Source organism: Heterocephalus glaber, unplaced genomic scaffold (assembly GCF_053883595.1).
Source record: "Heterocephalus glaber isolate CG9 unplaced genomic scaffold, H.glaber_assembly_v1.0 deba00000937, whole genome shotgun sequence".
NCBI classification, from domain to species: Eukaryota; Metazoa; Chordata; class Mammalia; order Rodentia; family Bathyergidae; genus Heterocephalus; species Heterocephalus glaber.
This window is the reverse complement of record NW_028258173.1, coordinates 10908263-10932211: the sequence shown is the minus strand read 5'-3', so window position 1 is coordinate 10932211 and position 23949 is coordinate 10908263.

The following is a 23949-nucleotide window of genomic DNA, read 5'->3' as shown; positions in this document are numbered from 1 at the left end:
TATGTAAAGGAGTAAATTTCCAATGATGAATGTCATTATATTGTATACCTACAATGTATCAATGATTAGAATGAATAATTGGTAATGCAAAATAGGAAAAAAAGGCTCGAAGGGGTAGGGGAAGTGGGAGGGGCAGGGGAAAGGAAAGAAGGGAAAGGAAAAATTATGAGCAATGGAAAAAAAGGAAACAAAGTCTTTTTAAATAGAGATGTGTGGAGGGGGTGAAGGGAGGGCAGGGAATGGGGAAAAATAAGAACCAAGATACATCATGTAGAGGTACAAGTTCCCAATGAGAAATGTAAATGTATTGTATACCTAAAATGTACCAATGAAAGAATTCAAGGAACAAAAAAACTAAACATTCCAGCTCTCAAAACAACAAACAAAAAATAATAAAAAATTCTTCCTTTATATTTAAAGTTGTCTTCAAAATAAAAAAACATAACTAATTATTATTATAATTTGAGTCAATAAATATTTTCTGTCTGTTTTAATGTCAAAGGAGTCTAATATGACAATTCAAACAGATCTTCTTTAGTATTATAGTGATGCAATTCATGACTAACCAATTAAATTGCAACTGAAATATTTTAATTTTCTTACCCAAAAGAAAGTAATTGGTGGAACACTGTGGGCACTCCTGGAGCTGTGACTGTGAACTTCTTTCTGTCACTGAGACAATAGGATCCAAATAGGCATTTCTGACTTGCTGGAGTGGCTGCTAGAGACTGCTCTTCCCTGCCATGGTTGTCCTCAGCTGAGGGAACTGGACATAGAAAATATAGCGTTCACTTAGTTACACATCACTTTCAAGCTTAAAATGTTTAATGAAACAAATCAGTGTTTAATGAGTATGTCAAACTATGTTTCCCCTATTTTCTTGAAACAAAAGCCATAAGAAATAGAGTTGTAAAAATGAAAGCAATATGAGAGGTAATTTTAACAAAACATTCTCTCCACATCAAAAATTGCCTGTATACCATCCTTGTAGGATGATCACCAGTGTTTTTTGGTTTAGTAACTTATTATTTTATCCAATAAAGATTTCTTGATCTTTAAATGCCAGGTAGCATTCAAGCTCCTGGGGTAGTCAGTAAATATAGTAACTAAATATTTCTGCCTTTTTTGAAGCTCGTGTTCTAGTTGGTGGTGACAGAAAATCAAATATATGTGTATAATTCAGAATTCCATAGACTATCAGAAAGTAAAGGTTCAATGGAAATAAAAAGAGGGAAGGTAGAGTTAATGGCATCTAAGGAGACTGAGAGAGTCAGCATCAGGGAATGGGACATAGAGTAGTTTCAAACAGAGTGGTCAGGGCAAGAAAGACTCAAGAAACACTCTGGAAACCCTCAAGAAAGACGAAGAAGGTAAAAAAGTGAGTGAGCCAGGCCAAGATATGGGAAAAAGTCTTTCAATGAAAAGATGTTTGGAGGGGTCCAGAAATCACTGTAAGGAAGTTAGGCACCATTCAGAGTGAAAGATTTTGAGACTTTGCATGGCGTTATCTGGCACACCTTTAGGAAGACCCACACTGGCTGCTCCGTGGAGCAGAGGTCATTTGGCTTTTTGGGGGGCAGGCATGCAGGGACACCTGTAGGGGTAGTCCATTACCTAAGTCAAGGACGTTGAACCAGGGTGGAGGAGATCAGCACAGGGGTCCTTCTGGTAACACTTGAAAGGAAAATCTCTCAAAGTCTTCTGACTAATTGCATATAAGAGGGGAACCAGAGGCAGCCTGGAAAATAGCAGGGTGTGTTATTTGACCAAGAGGTTTGCCTGGTTGGAATAGGATTTGAGGAAGAATATGGAGAGTTCAGCCTCAAACACATTTTGAACATGGACATTACTGAAATATAGGGATGCAGATTTATTTTTTCCTGAGAAAATGGGCTTTCATGTTAAATAGATCTTAGTTTTAGAATTTTCTATCTGCTTTCTTGAACTCTCCATTTGCTTCTGCTGATTCTGGTATCTGATAGTATGAAGTCTCTGTACGATAGTCTCTCACATGCCTTCTCCAAGCTATGCATCCTCATTTTCCACAGTTATATCTCTGAAGACAGATTATCCAAACTTCAAACCATACAAGTTCCTTCTATAATGCATCAAACTAGTACTTGAGAATTATGAGGCTCAAAACGGTACAAAGATCCCAGACATGACAGGACCAGAAAAGAGTTTAGGGCATTCATACCTTTCTGTTTCCAATCTCTCCTTTTTGATGCAGGTCAAAATGTGGGCCGCTTCTAACAGCACAAACAGTATGAAGTATGATCAAAATACACAATGTTTATGTGTAAGAATTATTTATTATAGTAAAAGGCACATTGGCATTAATATCACTCAAAATACTCCCCCTTGCTTTCAACACAATTATCCCATTATTCTTGGCTCCTTTATAAGCCGTTCTAGAAGTCCTCAGTTCTGGAAGTCCTCTCTCGTGAATGTCTATAGTTCTGCTCTTGGGGCTGTCTCAGTGTCCTGAATCGATGCAAGACATTTACCTTCGATGGTCATGTTGACTTTGGAGAAGAGCCGTAGGTCATATGGTGCCAGATCTGGTGAGTAATGTTGATGCAGACAAACTGAAACGTTTTGAAAAGCCTCCCTTTCTGTGGAATAGCACCTGGTGACAGGATTCACCATACTTTTGATCAGAACTAGTAAAGACACACAAAAAAAGACTTCCCGAACTGCATTAGAAAGTGGCATGGGCCGGGGATTTAGTTCAGTAGTTCTGCTGCCTGCCTTGCAAGTGCAGGGTACCGAGTTCAATACCCGGTACCAAAAAAAAAGTGGCATGAATGATGGCACAAGTACATTCAAAGTGAGAGGGACTATTTTGAGGGGGTTTCTAGCTGTGTGTCTTTAATGGTAATACTTTTTTATTTAAACTTGTATTTGCCCCACACCCTGTGATGGCTTCAGTGTTGGAGAGATTAATGTCAGATCACATCTAGCATAATTTGTTCAAGCTTATCGTCACCTATTAAATTTATTCTTTAAATATTTTATTGATATTATCTTGAAATACTCTATTTTTCAAAGTATTTATTGCTTATATTTTAAAATTATTAATATTACTAAGGAACACACAGCAAAACCTAGTTGTCTGTCCTTAGTATTAGTTATCAGGTGTACCATTTTCAACATATTAATTATCCTTTGTTGTCTGCCTCAATATATCTTTAACAAAAACAACATATATAGCATCTACTGATACATGGGGTTTTAATTAGTTTATTGGCTATTTTTTCAACATTTTCCAATCACTCATTCCTTGAAAAAAAAAGTACAGTGCTTTCATTATTTAAACTACATAAAAACTGTCAAGTGCATAGCCTTGTATATCATATCTATGTATTATTTATTGCACATTTTATGAAGTTAATATATACAGAATACTTTAATAATTTTCTCATTCAACCCTCATATGTCCTTTAACAATTCTGACAATTACTTTCTTTGGGAGGGGAGGATACCGGGGATCGAACTCTGGACCTTGTGCTTGAGAGACAGGTGGCAGCACCATTGAGCTAAATCCCCAGCCCTCTGCCAATCACTTTTACATATTGTTAGAAGACCCATCGGAAGACCTCTTTCGGGACCCTCCTGTGTGCCTCCTACATTCTGGACTGGCTACACTTCGAGCTACTGTCTTGTTCTTGTCTTGTCTTTATCTCAACAATTCTGTCTCCCTCCTGAGTAAAGGTTCCTGTTTCCTAGATCTCATTTTTCATAACCTTAATTTCTTCTTTTGTTCAATGGAGTCTATCTTTGAGAAGATTTCTAAAAACCAGTATGAGAAGGACAAGTTTGAATGACTCATTTTATTCAAAGCTAATCTAAGTTTGGATGGACATAGCATCCTACGATGAACAGAATTTCCCTGCACAATTTTGAAATATTTAAGTATTGACCTCTGAGAATATTGATGTTGCTATAATGAGGGCCTAAGACATTATTATTTCTGGTTATTTATATGTCTTCTGTACTTTCACTTTTGTCTTGAAGTTCTTACAATTATGCTGGGCATTCTGATATTTCATAATTGTTCTCTAATTTTTTTAAAAATCTCTTCTACAGTGGTGTTATTGCTTTGCTTATTTTTGTTAGCTTTACTTCTGTTCTAGTTTTTGGATAATTCCCTTGATTTTGGATTCTAAAATGTGTACCCCATCTTACTTTAGGAGCTCTTCATTAATTAGAATATGCACACAATAAAATACATGCATCATAAGATTACAGCCTGATGAATTTTACTACTGAACCCACATTTCATGCAACCTACAAGAAATTTACCTGCAAGAAACAGATTACTATCAGCACCTTGAAAACCCCTCACTCTATTCTGATTCCATAGTCCATTCTGCCCTCCACCCATCTAAGTCCTAACTTCTTTCTTTTTTTTTTGGCTTCCAAAATTTTATCAACATATATAATCTCTCATTTTTTGTTCCCTTTATTTATTTATTTATTTTTCTTTTATTGGTACATTTTCGGTATACAATTTGTTTACATTTATCATTGGGTGTTTGTACCTATACACGATATACCTTGGTTCTTATTTTTTTTTCCCCATTACCTGTGCACCATTCACCCCCTCTGCCCTTCCCTATTTACATAGATTTCATTTCCATTTTTTTCTTCTCTCATAGTTTTTCCTTTCCTTCTTTTCCTTTCCCCTTCCCCTCCCTTCACTCCTTTGTCTTTGGACCTTTTTTCCTATTTTAGAGTATCAATTATTCATCTTAATCATGTTAACCCTTGTTTACACTCTCAGTTTTTCACACTAGAGAAACTATTGGATATTTACACGTGTGTCCTATTTATTTCAGTTAAGAATATGGCCTTGATATGCATCCATTTAGCTATAAATGACTCTAGTTTTTTGTTCTTTATGGCTGAGTAGTACTCCATTTTATTAAAAAAAACACACATTTTTTTTTTTTATCCAGTTTCCAGTTGATGAGCACTTGGGCTGCTTCCAAGCTTTAGCTATTACAAATTGTGCTGTCATGAACATGGGTGCACATATATCTCTGTGGTATGATTCTTTTAATTCTTTTGGGAAGATACCCAGCAGGGGAATAGCTGGATCAAATGGGACCTTTAGTCCTAGTTCTTTGAGGTATCTCCATACTGATTTCCACAGTGGTTGCACCAGTCTGCACTCCCACCAGCAATGGAGAAGGGTTCCTTTCTCCCCACACCCCTGCCAGCATTTGTTATTTGTTGATTTCTTGATAGCAGCCATTCTTTCTGGGGTGAGGTGGAATCTCAGTGTTGTTTTCATCTGCATCTCTCGAATAACGAGTGATGTTGAACATTTTTTCATATATTTGTTTGCTGCTTTTACTTCCTTGTCTGAGAAATGCCTGTTCATTTCAGATGCCCATTTTTGAATTGGGTCTTTGAATTTGGGGGGTCTGATTTTTTTCAATTCTTTATATATTCTAGATAGTAGTCCTTTGTCTGAGGTACGTCTGCTAAAATTTTTTTCCCATATTGTAGGTTGTCTGTTAGCTCTGTTGGAGGTTTCTCTTGCAGTGCAGAAGCTTTTTAAAATGAGATACCAGTTGTTGATTCTTTCTGCTAGTTCCCGTGCTGCTAAGGTTTTGTTCATGAAGTCTTTTCCTATGCCAATGTCTTCAAGAGTTCTACCTAACTTATCTTCCAGCAAGTTTAGTGTTTCTGTCTTAATATTTATATCTTTACTCCACTTTGATCTTAGTTTAGTGCATGGTGGTAAGTATGGGTCTAGTTTCAATCTGTGGCAGGTTGAAATCCAGTTTTTCCAACATCATTTATTAAATAGGCTATCTTTCCTCCAATGATGGTGGTTGGCTCCTTTGTCAAAGATGAGGTGGCTGAGCATGTCTGGAGTTGTTTCTGCATCTTCTAATCTATTCCACTAATCCTCAGGTCTGTTCCTTTGCCAGTACCATGTTGATTTTATCACAGTAGCTTTGTAGTATAGTTTTAAGTTGGGGATTGCGATACCCCCAGCCATGTCTCTGTGGCTTAGAATTGCTTTAGCTATTGTAGGTCTCTTATGGTTCCAAACTAATTTTTGGATTGCTTTCTCTAGTTCTGTGAAGTATATTGTTGGAATTTCAATTGGTATTGCATTGAATCTATGTAGCAGTTTTGGAAGTATGGCCATTTTCACTATATTGGTTCTTCCTACCCAGGAGCAAGGGATGTCTTTCCATTTTCTTGTATCCTCTTTGATCTCTTTTTTCAGAGTGCTGTAGTTTTCAATGTAGAGGTCTTTTGTTTCCTTTGTTAGATTGATTCCTCGATATTTCATTTTTTTAGATGCTATTATATAAGGAATTGTTTCCTTAATTTTTCTCTCAGTGAGTCTGTTATTTGTGTATAAGAAGGCTATTGTTTTTAGAGTGTTGATCTTGTATCCAGCTACTCTACTGAATCTGTCAGTTAAGTCTAGAAGTCTTTTGGCGGAGTTTTTTGGGTCTTCTATGTAAAGTATCATATGGTCAGCAAATAATGACAGTTTAACTTTTTCTTTTCCTATCTTTATTCCTTTTATTTCTTTCTCTTTTCTAATTGCTGTGGCTAATGTTTCCAGAACTGAACTGAACAGGAGTGGTGATAGTGGGTATCCTTGTCTTGTTCCTGATTTTAGCATGAAAATTTTCAGTTTTTGACCATTTAGTATAATGTTGGCTGTTGGTTTTTCATAGATAGCCTTAATCAGGTTAAGATAAAGACCTTCTATGCCAATTTTCTGTAGGGTTTTTATCATGAATGGGTGTTGGATTTTGTTGAATGCTTTTTCTGCATCTATTGAGATGATCATATGGTTTTTGTCCTTGACTCTGTTAATATGGTGTATTGCATTTATTGATTTACGAATGTTGAACCATCCTTGCATCCCTGGGATAAATCTGCCTCAGTAAGGGTGTATGGTCTTCTTGATGACCCTCTGTATTCTGTTTGCCAGTATCTTGTTGAGGACTTTTGCATCTATGTTCATGAGGGAGATTGGCTTGTAGTTCTCTTTTTGGGTTGGGTCTTTTCCTGGTTTGGAGATCAAAGTAACACTTGCTTCCGGGAATGAATTTGGAAGCCTTGTTTCCCTTTCAATTTCCTTGATGAGTTTAAAGAGTAATGGAGTTAGCTCTTCTTTAAATGTCTTGTAGAATTCAGCAGTGAAGCCATCCAGGCCTGGGCTTTTCTTTGTTGGTAAATATTTTATTATATTTTCAATTTCACTCATTGTAATTGGAATGTTTAGAATTTCTATATCTTCTTCATTTAACTTTGGCAATTCGTATGTATCTAGGAATCTGCCCATTTCTTCTGTGTTTTCCATTTTATTGGAGTAGAGTTTCTCGAAGTAGGTATTGATGATCCTCTGGATTTCTGTTGGATCTGTTGTGACTTCACCTTTTGCATTCTTAATTGCATGTACTTGTGCCTTTTCTTTCCTTTTTTTGATAAATTTGGCTAAAGGTTTATCAATTTTATTTATTCTTTCAAAAAACCAACTCTTTGATTCATTGATTTTTTGTATTGTTCTCTTAGTCTCCATTGCATTGATTTTTGCCTTAGCCTTTATAATTTCCTCTCATGTACGAGCTTTGGATTCATTATGCTCTTCTTTTTCTAGGAGCTTGAGGTTCTACATTAGGTTATTTATCTGAATTTTCTCTGTTTTCCTAATGTGGGCATTCACTGCTATGAATTTCTCATGTAGAACTGCTTTCATTGTGTCCCATAGATTCTTGTATGTTGTACTGGCATTTTCATTTACTTGTAGAAACTGTTTAATTTCTTCTTTAATTACTTTTATGACCCATTGGTTGTTCAAGAGGGTGTTATTCAGTTTCCATGTATTTGCTGGGGTTTTGCGGTTTTTTATGTTATTGATCTCCAATTTTATTGCACTATGGTCTGATAATATACAGGGGGTAACTTCAATTCTTTTACATTTACTTAGATATGTCCTATGAGCTAGCATGTGGTCTATTCTGGAGAATGACCCATGTGCAGCCGAAAAGAATGCGTATTCTGATTTTGTGGGGTGGAACACTCTGTAAACATCTATTAAGTCCATTTGTTCAGTAGCTTGGTTCACTTCTAGAATTTCCTTATTAACTTTTTGTCTAGATGATCTGTCTATTTGTGATAGCGTGGTATTGAGGTTCCCCCACTACAATTGTGTCAGTGTTTGTTTTTTCATGTCTATTAATATTTGTTTTGTACAGTTGGAGTGTTTGTATTTGGTACATGTATATTTAGGATTGTCATCTCTTTTTCTTGGATTGTTCCCTTCACAAGGATGTAGTGACCATCTTTGTCTCTCTTAATTAGTTTTGGTTTGAAATCTACTTTGTCTGCAAATAAGACTGCTACCCCTGCTTTCTTCTGGGTTCCTGTGGTGTGGAGAACTGTTTTGCATCCTTTTACTTTCAGTCTATGAGTTTCTTTTTGAGGTTGGTGTGTTTCTTGTATACAGCATATTGTTGCATTTTCCTTTTTAATCCATTTTGCCAATCTATTTCTTTTGATTGGTGAATTGAGGCCATTAACATTGAGGGTTATAATTGATAGATATTGATTTATCCTTGTCATGATGTTTTCCTTTTGTTGGCTCTTTTATTTCTTATTTTTCCCCCTTTCCCTTTAGTGTCTTACCTTGCCTGGTGGCTTCCTTCTGTTGGTCCTCATGGAGTTGTGACCTTCATTGCTTTTTTCTAGGATATTGTTTAGAATTGCTTGTAGTGCTGGTTTGGTGTTCATGAAATTTCTCAGGTGTTCTTTGTTGTGGAAGTATCTAATTTTCCCATCAATTTTGAAAGATAATTTTGCAGGATACAACAGTCTAGGTTGGAAGTTATTTTCTTTTAGGGCTTGAAATACTTCACTCCAGACTCTCCTTGATTTGAGGGTTTGTGTTGAGAAGTCTGCTGTGATTCTGATGGGCTTTCCTTTGTAGGTGATTTGTTTCTTTTCTCTAACTGCTTGTAGGATTTTGTTTTTCTGTTGGGTTTCTGGGATCTTGACTATTATATATCTAGATGTAGTTTTTTTTGATCATGGCTAGTTGGAGTTCTATATGCCTCGCTTATCTGTATGTCCAATTCTCTACCTCTGTCTGGAAAGTTTTCCACTATTACTTCTGTGAACAGTTTTTTAATGTCAATTGTGCTTTCTCCTGTTTTTTATGGACTCCTATCAGTCAAATGTTACTCTTCTTTGCATCATCTAGCAGTTGTTGGATTGATTTCTTGTGGTCCCTTACTATTTTTAAGAAATCTCTATTTTCATGGTCTCTAACCGTGAGCCTGTCTTCTATATCTGATATTCTATCTTCAGATTCCCTTAATCTGCTGTGGATACTTTCAATGGAGTTTTTGATCTCCTGAATATCTGTTTGAATCTGTTTCATGGATTCCATTTCTTTCTTATGTTGGGCTATCATGGTTTCCATTTCTTTCTTATGCTGGGTATTCATGGCTTCCAGCATGTTTCTGAGCTCATCTGTTTTTTATCTGTTTCTGTTCTAGATCCTCTAATCATGTCTTTCACTCTGCTCACCATATCTGTGGATATCTGGGAGATTATTTCTGCTTTGAATTTTTCTAGAGCTTCATTCATCTGTTTTGTTACTTCCTGTGCTATCAGTTCAGGGTATCCAGGTGGTTGGTTATGGGACTTTTCCATCTCATTTCCCCCAGGATTTACCCTTGGTGGGGTGGAAGTCTGAGTTTGGGCCTTGCTTAAATGTCTTCTCATTTTTGTTTTTGGTACTGTCCTTGATTTAACTCCTGGGTTGATAGTTTGAAATTGCTTATTGTAGGTATCTTTGTTGCTTGTAATTAGAACCCTTATGGAATGATTGCTTCTCAGAGGTGTCTTCCAGATATAGCTGGTCTTTAAGTTTTGAGTCTCTAATGACTCTAAGGCTATCTCATTTTCCTTATACTAGGAAGGTTCATTGACTAGGTCAATAACAACACCTTAGCCCAAGTGATACAATCAGCAACACCATTGGATCAAGTAGATCTTTGAAAATGACATTTTGTTTTAGTTATTAAACTATCACCTTTAGGTGTATGAATTAAATCAAGATCGAGGACCAACCCAACATATAGTGAATAAACTCTCCAATATAACAACTTTACCCTTTGGGATGGGGAGTTAGAAGGGGTTGGGGAGGGAGGGACAGATGGGAAGAAGGATAGGGGAAGGTTAGCAGTGTGGTCAGAGGACACAGGTGAGAAGGAAAAAGAGAATAATAGGAAAATAAAGAAGAATTCCAAATGAGGACCAAAACAGGGATAAAAAGGGAAGATGAACAATGTGGGAGAGCAAGAGAGTGAGTGTAAGAGAGAGAGAAAGGAAAGAGAAAAGAAAGAAGAAAAGAGAAGAAAAAAGGAGAGAAAAACAAATATTTGCATAGAGTAGGGAAAAAAGATAAGAGGAGCAAATGAAAAGAAAAGAGAAAAAAACCCCAAAATAATAAAACTAATTTTGGGAATAAAAAATAACCATGAAGATGTAGGGCCTTTTTCAGGGTATGTCTCTGCTGCCACAATAGACAACGTGGGCAGCAGTGTGCAGCTATAAGTCAATGAGTCTCAGCAAGCTAGTTGCAGACTCATGAGATTCAGGCAGATTTCTGGCTGCAAATCCCAAGTTGAGCTCCCTGTCCTCCTATAGGGTTGAACTCTGCAGAGTTGTATTGCAGGTTCCAGCTGCCCTTCCCCTGAAGATAGTCCCAGTACTGATGGGAGGTGAAGATGACTCCAACTTACCCAGTACAGTGGTCTGGTGGTCCGGTGTCCTTTGCGTCTTTTTAGTGTGGAACCAGGTGGCTGTACAGAGAAGAAGCCAGAGGTGGGGGTGGGGGTGGGGGGGGGGTTGTCCAGTGGATTGCTGCCGGGGAGCTGACTGATTCAGCACGTTCCGTGTGACTTGCGATGTTGCTATGGCTTCCACAGACCTGCCTGTCTGCTAACTTCTAATAGCACAGGTTAGTTTTGTCCCATTTTATTATGTGGTTCTTTGTATAAATGGAATGGCACAGTATGTGTGATTTCATTTCTGGTATGTTTCACTTCGCTAGACTTTTTTTGTTATGAGAATAAACAATAGTCTTGTTTTCAGTTGGTTATTATCAATTCCATTCTTCCATTGCAGAGAAATGTATATAAATTGAATTTTACATTTAATTATTGGTGAGTACTAGGAGAAAACTTGATTTCTAGTCACTACAAATGGTGCTGCTCTGAAATTCTAGAATGTGTCTTTGGTGAACATTGCCACCTAGAAATGACAACATAACCATAAGTAAAATGATGCTATTTTTAATAAATTGAGGAAGAATGAAACTAAACCATACAATAAGGGTGGGTTTATATGTCTGTGTGTAGGTGTACTCTGCGTGGGTGAGAGAAAAACCATTGATTTAGTGGAGAAATTGGAGCAGGCAGATGGACTCTCAATGGTATTAATGGTATTGATAATTGTCTGGTTAATAAATTAGTTGGTGGAATTTCAGGTGTTCACCGTATTCTTCCTTCATAATACATATATTTGTTGCTTATATTATTTTAAATATCAAATAGTATATTATTTATAAGAAAATGGAATTTGACCCACCACTTCATAGTATTGTTTCTTATTCAAATCTTTGGGCCATGCACTATTGAGATCTTCTGATAATAGCACTTTCACAAGTGAACCAAAAAAATTGGATAATAATAAACATTTCTGAAAATTTCCTGAGAATCGGGCATTTTAGTCATAAATATACAGGTCCTAATCTCTCCAGTCATGGTGTGGAAACTCCCCTTTTGTGAGTGGTAATGGACTTGTTCTCACCCATTAAATGCCTAATCCTTCTTTATTGTACCATAAATCTGAGAACAGTGCATTTTTATCTATGAAAAATAATACACTAGGGAAAAAGAAAAACATGCTACATACATTTTCATCTTTACCCTTGAGTATTTTATTATGTCCCTGGAATAGCAATGTTCTCTTTCCCTAATGACTTAAATGAGAAAATATAGATAATTCCATGGCTGTTGGTAACTCTTGTGGTACAAAATGAGTCAAACTCTAAGGGAAGACAGGAAAACAGATGCAGACTCCTGATAAACCAAACTCACAGCTCTGTTTCTGTGGTTGTCCAAGTGAATAAAAAGGCCCCTTATTTTTAAAGTAAGTTGGAATTAAGAATACTAATACATAAAATATTTAACTCTAATGCATCACCTAAGAACAAGTGCCTCCATTAGAAAAAGGTATAAAACACAGTTTTCAAGAAATACCATTTCTTTAGAAAGAAGACTAGTTTCGACTTGCAGGAAGTTATATGAAAACCTCCATTGATGAAACGGAACTGAAGTGAATGCTTGTCAGAGTAGAAAAGCATTTCTTCATTCCCAGGTCTTTTGATGAACATGTGGTCTATTTATTTGGCCCCCACTGCTATTTTTTTTATTGCTAATTGTTAAAGCTTGATAGTTGGGGTTTTTTTTATAGTTGTTTCTTAGTACTTACATATTCCCACCTAGTTGATTACTGTATCACTCACATTAGTCATTTTGCTTCTAGTGAGCATGCGCTTGTGTGTATTTTCCTTCTAACAGGATAGTTTCATTTTTCCTATTTTATTAACTTTTAATGAAAATAGAAAATCTATTATGTAATTTTAATGCTCTTAAAAAGATTCTTCTGAGTTGTAATGTGAAAGTTGCCATATTCATTACTGAAAATAACTTGAAAGTTCCAAATGAATCTTTATTTTCTTCTAAAAATGTTAAATTACAGTGGTTGAATATGCCTGATGTGCTCCCCCATTATTCTTTCCAAATGTGTGCTTTGGACTTGAATGTGTTTTTGTACCTCAGTTTATTTGCATACACGTTCCATTTCCACCCTTATCCAAACCCTTACCATTTCTGTCAGCTCCTCGCCTAATTTACTATCACCATCAGCTTCTGATTTTCAAGCTTAATTTCTGTCCTCAAACCAGCATACTAATTTTTGTGAGTAAGCAAATTGAGTCCTCCTTCAAAGTCTGTCTCTCTCTTTTCTCATTTGCACATTTCCTGTATTCCTTTATCTCTTTCTCCCACACACAGTTTGAAAAGATAGAAAGTTTATCAACTGATTCAACTTTCAATAGTGCATTTGCCAGTAAGGCAATGAAAACAAAATGCTACTCTCAAACTGCAGAATATTTTATAATCACAAATTTGCTCCTTCCCATCATCCCCAAGGGGATAGAGCACATATTATTATTCCATTAAGGAAATGAGGAGTCACAGAGCCAAGCAACCCTCTCTTCAGCTCTCTCCTCCCATTCCCATGTTCTAAAACTTTCTTCAATAAATAGTTCTCAAATCTTATTAGCCATAATATGAGACTTCCAGAAGATTCCTAAGGATCATGCCTGGGGCCAGGAGAACTTCAGTAGGTAATCCACATATGTCTTCTATATGCCTTTCCTTAAAACAGGAGCAGTGAAGCTTTTGAGTTGCATATTGTAGGTCTATTTCATATTATGCTTGGGAAAAATAAGACTTGGTATTAAAAATGGTTGAATGTAACTCTTCTATTAAAAGTTTCTCTATGAATACAGTATGTACTCCAGTCTTTTCCTAGAAACTACCCAAATCAACAAAACAATGACAAATCCAAAATCAGTCAAAATTTATCTCAAGATGCCAATATTTTCCATTGAATATAGTTGAGAACAGAAAACTTTGTGGATGAGTCATTTGTGAGTTTTATAAATAAATATGTTTCATAGTCATTATAACACAAAATTAACCAAAGCCAGAAAACTGGCTTCATTTCTGCCTTGAGCTAGGTTAGCTTTTAGTACTCTACATCCAAATTGAGTTTGGGTCTGTCTATACAAATACAAATAGGAAAATTACAAAAATGTTCTGAAATGTTTTAAAAATTCAATTTCAACCAATTTTTTTTAAAATTTTGAAATAATTACTAAGTTAAAGAAAAGTTACAAAGGTAGTAGTGTTCTTTTATACTCTTCATTCAGTTTCCCTTAATATGGATAACTCACATTGTATAATTATCAAAACCAGGAAGTGGCACAATATTATCTGCTAGTTAGTGTTCATTGGTTTTCTAATGAAAACCTTTTTTCTTTGTGGGAGTCCAATCCAAGATTCCACATTGCATTAAGTCATTGTGTCTTCTTGTTCTCCTCTATCTGTGACAGATATCTCTTTGTACTTTCCTGGTTTTTCATGACCTTGAACTGCGTGATGTGTAAGATTCAGTTATTTAATAAAAGTTCTCTCAGGTTGAGTCTGCCTAATATTTTCACATATTTAGGTTGAAGCTAAGCATCTTTTGGGGAAGATTCTCCAATAAAGAATTGTGCCCTTCTTTGTGGATCATATTAAGGGGCATGATGCCCTTATCATTTCTGGGAATTACCTGGTTAATGTGGTGTGTGCCATTTTCTCCATTATAAAGTTACTGTTTTTATCTTTGTTGTACGTTACATCTCAGGGGAGATAAGTTGACATTATACAAGTGTGGTTTTTTGCCTCACACTGGTTTTAGTTCCCATAATTGTTTTATGCAATATCCTATACAAGTACTTACAAATTTAGGTTTTATTATAATATTTTATAAATATTTAAAGATACAATATATTACTACAAGTTTTATGTTTATAATTAATTATTAAAATTATTACCACAGTGTCCACAAGTGGTATATCTCTCATTGCTTGAACATTTTTTTAAATTTATATATTAATTGGTACATTTTAGGTATACAATACATTTACATTTATCATTGAGTGTTTGTACCTGTACATGATGTATCTTAGTTCTTATTTTTTTCTCCCATTACCTGTGCGCCCTTCACCCCCACCACCCTTCCCTGTTTACATAGACTTTGTTTCCATTTTTTTCTTTCTCATAATTTTTCCTTTCCCTTCTTCCCTTTCCCCTTCCCCTCCCACCACCCCTCCACCTTTAGACCTTTTCCTATTTCACATTATCAATTATTCATTTTAATCATTTTCATCCTTATTTACACTTTCAGTTTCTCACACTTACACATGTGGGTCCTATTTATTTCACTTAAGAGTATGGCCTCAATATGCATCCATTTAGCTATAAATGACTCTAGCTTGAATATTTTTAAATGAAATTTTGTTGTGAAGAAGAGCTATTCCTTATCTTTTATCCATTATGCATTTATATATCTATTTATAGCAGTATAGACTTGTGGATATTTATTTTATTGTAAAGGTTATATTGCTCCACAATTATTCTTTTTTGTTTTTTTGGTACTGGGGATCGAACTTAGGACCTTGCACTTGCGCAGCAAGCGCGGGAACCACTAAGCTAAATCCCTGGCCCTCCACAATTATTCTTTATTCATTGTTACTAAATTGTTCTAGTATTGACAATTAAGATTGCCTTTATGTTGGCTCATGATTGCATCAAATGTTCCCATTCTTTTTTGAGTAATTCCTTATTTTCTGGGACCACAAAATATTCTATATTCATTTTTTATTTTTCTTACTTTAACTCTGGGATTTTCTTCAAAAAGACTTGGCTCATTTTATTGGAGAATGGTGGTTAGAAAACAATGTCTTGGTCCCAAATGTGCTCATTTCTCTTGAGTTGTCACTGTCCAACTTCCCTGAGCAGACAGAGCCATAAAATATATGTATATATGCTAACTCATATATGTCCTCTTCTATTTTGTATGAAGACTAGCAGCAAAAGAAAAAGTACTGGCAATTGTCTCACTTAAATTCCTCCTAGCTATTTTAAGCTATGAGAATGTTATTTTATTTGAACTTAAGTCAAATTGTTTAAAGTCTAAAGAAAATAATTCAGCTAATAAATAATAACATGTTTGGTATATCTCAAATACAGCCTTAGAAAAAGATCTGCTTCAGTCTTAACTAGAGGAATTACCTCTCTTATTTGGTTAATTTATTGGGAGTTCAAGTTTCTATGTTGAGACTTATTAAATAGGAAAACCTGAGCCATTCTAGTTCTTAATTTTTAAAAAATTCTATAAGAATACAAGATCAGCTCTCCAGTTCTTTAGGTTGTCATGATTACACTTTTAAGTCAGATATTAAATAACTAAATTCTTAGGAAAACTTAAAACAATAGCAACAAAAAAACCCACCAAGGAAAATACACAGTTCTCCAATTTCTGGAGGACAATATTTTTTTTAAAATATCAAAAATTTGTTATTTAACCCATTATAAATTCTACCCTTGCTAGTAATGGTGAAAAACTAGGAACCAAATGGCAAACAATGGTAATTATTCAAACATGTTATAGTATACCTATAGGAGGACTTACTATGCACCAATAAAACCTATCAAAAATTATTAATGTAGCAAATATTATAAATATATTTTAAGTCAAGTGCATAGTGTACAAAAAGTGTTATGATTGCAAAATTTTGATATGAATATATAAATAGCCCTCTGTATACATAATTGTGCATGTAAGGTTTTTTATGTAATTATAAATGTGTTTATGCATAAATATGATACCATATACATCTTTTCTATAGTTATATATCCATAGCTATAACAGGTATGTGTTTACTTGTATTTATGCTCTACTTAAACATTTCCTTGAAGAATGTTTCCTATAATAATATATTTTAATGAAATAAATTATATTTAATTTCCTTATTCATCCTTTTGCTTGCAAATATAATGTATTGTATAGTCATTTGACCTACAACATAGAACAAGCACCAAAATCTAGTTCCTACTCAAAATTAATCTATCATAACACACATAACTTATTTATCAAAGTTTCCTTCTATTTTTACTTTGCTGAAAGTTTTCATGAGTGGGTGCCGAATGTTGTCAGGTATGTCCTGTGTAACTCTTCACATATTTACTTTTTCTTCACATTTTAATGTGAAAAGAACACTAATTTATTTCGAAGTCTCTGGGATGGTTCTGATTGAGTCTGTTTTTCTTAGAAAAATAGTGCAAGTGGCTTTTCTGCTCTGACCTCTTACAATTTGGGGGTTCATTTAAATCTATTATTTCCCTAATTGTCACAAAACATGTTTTAATTATATAGAATAATCTGAATTAGTGAAAAAGTTTGGGAATTATGAATAACCACATTAAAGATTCTTGTAAGTTTTGCAGAATATATTTATTCATCTTTTTGTATCAAGTATTTCCCAAATGTAATGGACAGTAGGACCACTTTCTCAGCAAACATTTATTAAGTTTATTAAGTCAGTAACACACCTGGAAAGCAGTTTTTCTGTTATAAATGAACATTTTCAAAATTTTCTATTGAAGTAAAGCTTATTATTAATTTGTGGTAATCTAGAAATTTACTAATGTTTTACAAATTTATATAAAAACATCATCACCTTCTAAAGAACATAAAAATATCACTATAAAATAAAAAGACATCATTGATTGTTTGTATCTAAATAACACTTAATTTTCAAAGTAGACACAAATGTTCCCTTTGTCTCGTAGTTTTTCAAGGACACGTAATTTATTTCTAACTCTTTCAGCTTAAGTTAAACTAAAACCCAAAACAATCCTTCCCCACAGGGAGAAAAAAGAGATAATGCAAGACAGAAAAATAGAATTTTAAATTTGTAAGTGGCAGCTGAATTTCTATCCCTGTACCAAAAAAAAAGCTTGATATCAAATGCAATATATACCAAAACCTCATTTACCTGAAGTATAATAGTTCTGAATTTTGAATAGCTTAAAACATGCTAAAGGAATCTTGTGAAATGAACTTTTGCAATAATCTCTGAAGGAAAATATAAAGCAAATTAAAATCATGGTAGCAACAGTTCAGTGAACATGATAATTTCTTTCCTCTATTGTGACTACTTAATTTCCTTATTATAAATCTGTCTTATCTACTTGCAGAAGCATTCAGAAACTCACATAACTTTGAGTCTGGGTAACTTCTCCATGCCTGTCAGTATGCATGAACGGGAAGATGCTCTGCAGATAGATGCTTTTAAAATTCCTTCCTTATTAACTACGTTGACACAATGCTCTTTTCATTTCTTTAATATAATTGCTCACTCAGAGTTCTCTTTGAGTCTTAAAACTCCTTTTCACCTCTTTATGAGGTCAGGGAAAATGTACAAGGCATTTTTGGGGCCTCTAGAAATAAGAAGAGTATATGACTAAGCAAGACTTTTATTCAAACAGATTTTTCGATTCTCTTTAGAAAATAATGGAAGAAAAGGATAGAAACTAATATTACTGAGCAGCTAATGGATACTAAAATACTATTGGGAACTTCAGATATATTGTAGGCCTTACAATATAGCTACAAACATCTACAGATGAGGTCCATCATTCTATAGATGAGCAACAGCCCACCAAGTTTTCTCAGCCAATAAGAGGCTGCTTTAGACAGGAACTCAGATTGATCTTTCTCTAAAACACTATGCTTTTTCCCACTACTCTACTATATGCCTTACTGTGTGAAAATTTCCCATTATTTTAGTGTATTCTAATTTCCCAAATTTCACTCCTTCAACTAATGCTTGAGATATTTTTTCTTCTCTTTTCAGGGAAAAAAACATGAATATATCTATTTATAGAGAAAATGGAACCCTTAGTCATTAATCATCAAAGACAGGAAAAGGTAGGATTAGGATTAAGATATGTGGTTTCTTCAAGTCCTGGTGTTTTCTTCCCAATATTTTTCTTTTATAAGTATGCATGGCCTGTTGTTTCCAGTATTGTAATGGACTTTAGGGGTACATGAATTCTCTCTATTATTTTTCATCTCCCTTTCCACAGTGTTCCACACAGTTCCTCCTGTGAGAAGTTGATTCCACTCAATTCCAATTAGTCACTAGAACATGACCCTTTCGTCAGCACCAGAAATATATGACTTCCATGATGTGACCATCCTGCCATCTTGTAAAGAAACTCATTGCTGGTATTGCAGTGTTGATACTATAATAAAAAGAAAGAAGCTTTCATCCTAGATTCTTATTTATGTATTGCATATGAAAATTAACCCCAATATAAATCAAGATGCTTGACATAAAAATAAAATCAAAACAATTAAAAATAATGAATAAAATGGTGGTACAAAGCATTGGAGAGGAGTTAACGCTATTGATAACTGAACCGCATATGCAATAACATTGTGCTTATAAGAAAATAAACTTGAACCTTTTGTTTTCTTAACTTCCACAGTCAGTATGTTTATGCCTTTTTCCTGTTGTGATCCTATTTTATATTTTATTCTTTCAGAGCCTGCAAATTATTATGATAAATTTTTATGTTTATTCATCTTTTGCTAAAATAGCTTAGCAAATATTTCTTGATTCATTAAAACAACAACAAACCGACAACCAAGAACAATACTTTATTGTTCTTTGTCTTTTCTGTTATGAAGAGAATATAAAGCACTTTGTTTTGAAATGAATAGATGAATGATAATGTGCTCCTCAATGGGACACTGTTTCAAAATCTATTTTATCTCCGTGACTGGGATTTTATTTGTGCCTCAGTCAGCTGGTTGATCAGCATTGGATGCCAGGGCAAAAGTCAGACATGTCCAACAATAGAATTGGCAACTGCCTTAACAGCTCTGGAATATATTGACAATTGTACATCTCTCAGCACAGGTGGAAAACACAGAAATCGATCAAGCATTAATCATTTTATCTCACTTTTTCCAGAGAGGGAAAAAATCTCCATTCATTGAAATATTAAAGGTTTTGAAACCTAGATTATGGATTTTTAATTTTTCTCTATAGTATGTGTTTTCAAATTAATGTTTATTTTAAAAGCAAGTATTACTGAATACATACATTATTCTGGGCATTCACTAAACTTCTTTTCACGTGTTTCTTAATTAATCTTCATATCAAACCAATCTGCTAAATACTATTGAATAGCAACAGTTATTAATATTTTTAAGTGGGGAAAACAAGACATCGAGCAGTCAAAATAACCTACTCAGGCTCCTATGTCTAAGATGATGTTGAGCCTGAGTTAAGAAATTAGAATGGAATTAGAACCCAGGCATTTAGCAATCCATATTTGTTTATTATTTCATTTCACACTGCCACTTTTACTATTCTGATTTGTCTTAGTCAGTTTCATGCTGCTATAATAGTGTACCACACACTGAGTAATATATAATGAACAAAAATGTACTTGGCTCATAGTTCTGGAGACTGGAAAATTGAAGAGCACAGTAGAGGGATCTGGTGACGTCCTTCACTCTGTATAATTCCCTGCTGGCAGATAGGAGGACCAAGGAAAAGGGTAAAAGCAACTGAACAAGAGGAGGCTGAACTAACTTTTATAAGGAACCACTACAGTCTTGATGACCAACCCATCCTGATGATAGTGGCATCATTCCATTCAAAAGAGCAGAGCCCTAGTGAATTCCTCATCTCTTATTAGATCCCACCTTTCAACACTGCTGCATTGGAGTTTAAATTTTCAGCACATGGAACTCTGGAGGACATATTCAAACCAAAGCCTGCTCAAGTAAATTCTCTAGAATACTTTTCTTTTACAAAAGTTTTGGTATCATCAGACAAGAAATTGTCCTTTTAAGTATAGTTAAACTAGAAGAAGAGTACAGAACAATTTCATCTAGAAAAATTCATTTCTTCTCAAAACTGGAATAGCTCAGTTGGGTTGTGAGCAGGGGGGAAACAAGGCAACAAATCAAGAATTGATTTGCTCTGAAATTTTCTTTCCTTGAGTGACAGCAGGCACAATCTCACAATTTAAAAGCCTAAGCAATTTCCAGTTAGATGCAGTGAGCAGAGATGAATTTTACTTTTAACACATTTGCTGAGCAGGAAGCTCAAATAATTCAAAACACAAAAATTAGTGTCTGACTCCTTCTTTGGTAAAAGTCAATTTGCCAAATATGAAAATAGGTCATTTTCTTAAAGCTGAGTCAAAGCCTATACACTCATACAGGTTTCTGTGTGGAGAAAACGGAATGACACAATAGAAAATTTGATCAACAGCTACCTCAGATTGGCTTGGTTAACAAATGGGATGTATATAATATATTCATTAAGCTAATTGTAAAAAGTTGCTGGCCAAATTTTCTATTTTTTTTCGAAATGCTTCAGAAATAAATCATGGGATGTATACTCTTTCTTGTTTGTTCTAAGTATGCTTTATTTGGATTGTCTTGTCATTTATTAGATATCGACATTCAAGAACTGTGAAGAAATTTTAAAACAGAGCATCATTGAAATGCTTCTTATAGATTCTATAATATTTGTTAAGAACTCAAACTTGCACATATTCAAACTAGAGAGATCTAGGACATTAGAAACAAATTACACACAATGAGCTTGATACTTTACAAAGCAATTGCAATCTATGTCTTCAACAAATCTTTCTAAGCCACTCCTTTTAGGCTACATTCTAGATCTTTCTTCCTCCTTTTACTCTTAGTCCTGAAGCTGCAGGAATAGTTAACAACAATGCCAATTAATTTTAAAAAACAGTTGTTAGCCCTGGTCTATAACTGCTTAAGATGTTCTTCTGAATTTATAGTAAAAGGGAATCCTTGTTCAATTTCTAGGAGTTCCAATTTGATTGAATTCTAATGTGGTATCTGACATCAGTAGCACCAAGGGGTGGAAACTCTTTTTCCTTTTCTTTGACTTGGGCCAGTCTTGCAGAGACTTTGGACAAGTTTTCACAGCTCATTCAATGAACAAATGTGGAAACATATTCTTTTTTCCATTTAGTTTATTGGTACACTTTCGGTATACAATACAGTTACATTCATCATTGGGATCTTGTACCTTTATATGATGTATCTTGGTGCTTATTTTTTCCCCATTCCCCTGCCCTCCCTTCACCCCCTCCACCCTTCCCTATTTACAAAGTCTTTGTTTCCATGTTTTTCCTTTTCTCATATATTTTCTTTTCCCTTCTTTCCTTTCCTCTACCCCTCCCACTTCCCCTTCTCCTTTAGACATTTTCTTCCTATTTCACAATATCAATTATACATTTTGATTCTTATTTACACTTTTAGTTTTTCACACCAGAGATACTATTCAGTATTTACACATGTGTGTCCTATTTGTTTCATTTAAGAGTATAGCCTCAATGAGCATGCACTTAGCTACAAATGTCTCCAGTTTCTCATTCTTTATGGCTGAGTAGTACTCCATTTTATAAAAAAACCCACATCTTCTATATCCAGTCTCCAGTTGATGGGCAACTGGACTGTTTCCAAGTTTTAGCTATTACAAACTGTGCCAATATAAACTTGGGCGTGCATATATCACTGTAGTATGATTCTTTTAATTCTTTTGGGAAGATAGCCAGTAGAGGAATATCTGGGTCAAATGGGACTTCTAGTCCTAGTTCTTTGAGGTATCTCTGTATTGATTTCCACAGTGGTTGTACCAGTCTCTACTCCCACCAACAATGAAGAATTCCTTTCTCCCCACAACACCACCAGCATTTTGTTATTGGTTGATTTCATGATAGCAGCCATGCTTTCTGGGGTGAAGTGGAATTGCAGCCTTGTTTTCATTTGCATTTCTCGAATGACTAGTGATGTTGAACATTTTTTCCTATGTTTATTTGTTGCTTTTGCTTCTTTGCCTGAGAAATTTCTGTTCATTTCAGATGCCCATTTTTGAATTGGGTCTTTATATTTGGGGGGTCTGATTTTTTTTAGTTCTTTATATATTCTAGATAGTCGACCTTTGTCTGAGGAATAGCTGGTAAAATTTTTTCCCCACATTGTAGGTTGTCTCTTAGCTCTGTTGCTGGTTTCTCTTGCAGTGCAGAAGCGCTTTTTTTTTCCTTTGATTCACATGCTCTTTACTTGTTTCTTTATATATCCTTTTATTGGTGCGTTTTAGGTATACAATATAATGACATTCATCATTGGAAATTGGCACCTTTACATAATCTCTTGGTTCTTATATTTTTCCCCTTCCCCTGCCCTCTCTTCAACTCCTCCATCCCTCCCTATTTACAAAGTCTTTGTTTCCATTGTTTCCTTTTCTCGTATTAATTCCATTCCCTTCTTTCCTTTGCCCCTTTTCTTCCTATTTCACATTATCTATTATACCTTTTAGTCCTCATTTACACTTTTAGTTTCTCACACTAGAGAAACTATTCTGTATTTACACTTGTGTGTCCCATTTATTTCACTTAAGAGTATCACCTTAGTGTGCATCCAAATATTAGCAATAAATGTCACTAATTTCTTGTTTTGTATGGCTGAGTAGTTCTCCATTATATATATAAAAACACCCACACATTTTCCTTATCCAGTCTCCAGTTCATGGGTATTTAGGCAGTTTCCAAGTTTTAGCTATTACAAATTGTGCTGCTATGATCATGGTTTCATTTCAGATGCCCATTTTTGGATTGGGTCTTTAAATTTGGGAGGTCTGATTTTTTTTAAGTTCTTTATAGATTCAGGATAGTAGACCTTTGTCTGAGGGACAGCTGGTGAAAATTTTTTCCCACATTGTGGGTTGTCGCTTCACACTGCTGGTGGTTTCTCTTACTGTGCAGAAGCTTTTTAGTAAGAAGAGATCCCACTTGTTGATTGTGCTACTTCATGGGCAACTGAGGTTTTGTTCATACAATCTTTTCCTACACCAATGTCTTCAAGAGTTCTACCTAACCTCTGTTTCAGCAAATTCAGCATTTCTGTTTTAATATTTAGATCTTTAATCCATTTCACTTTTAGTTGAGTGCATGATGAGAGATATAGGACTAGTTTTAGTCTTTGGCAAGTTGAAACCCAATTTCTCCAGCACCATTTATTAAAGGGGCTATCTTTCCTCCAGTGAGGGTGTTTGACTCCTTTATTGAAGAGGAGATGACTGAGTGTGTCTGGAGTTGTTTTGGCATCTTCTAATCGGTTCCACTAGTCCTCAGGTCTGTTTCTTTGACAGTA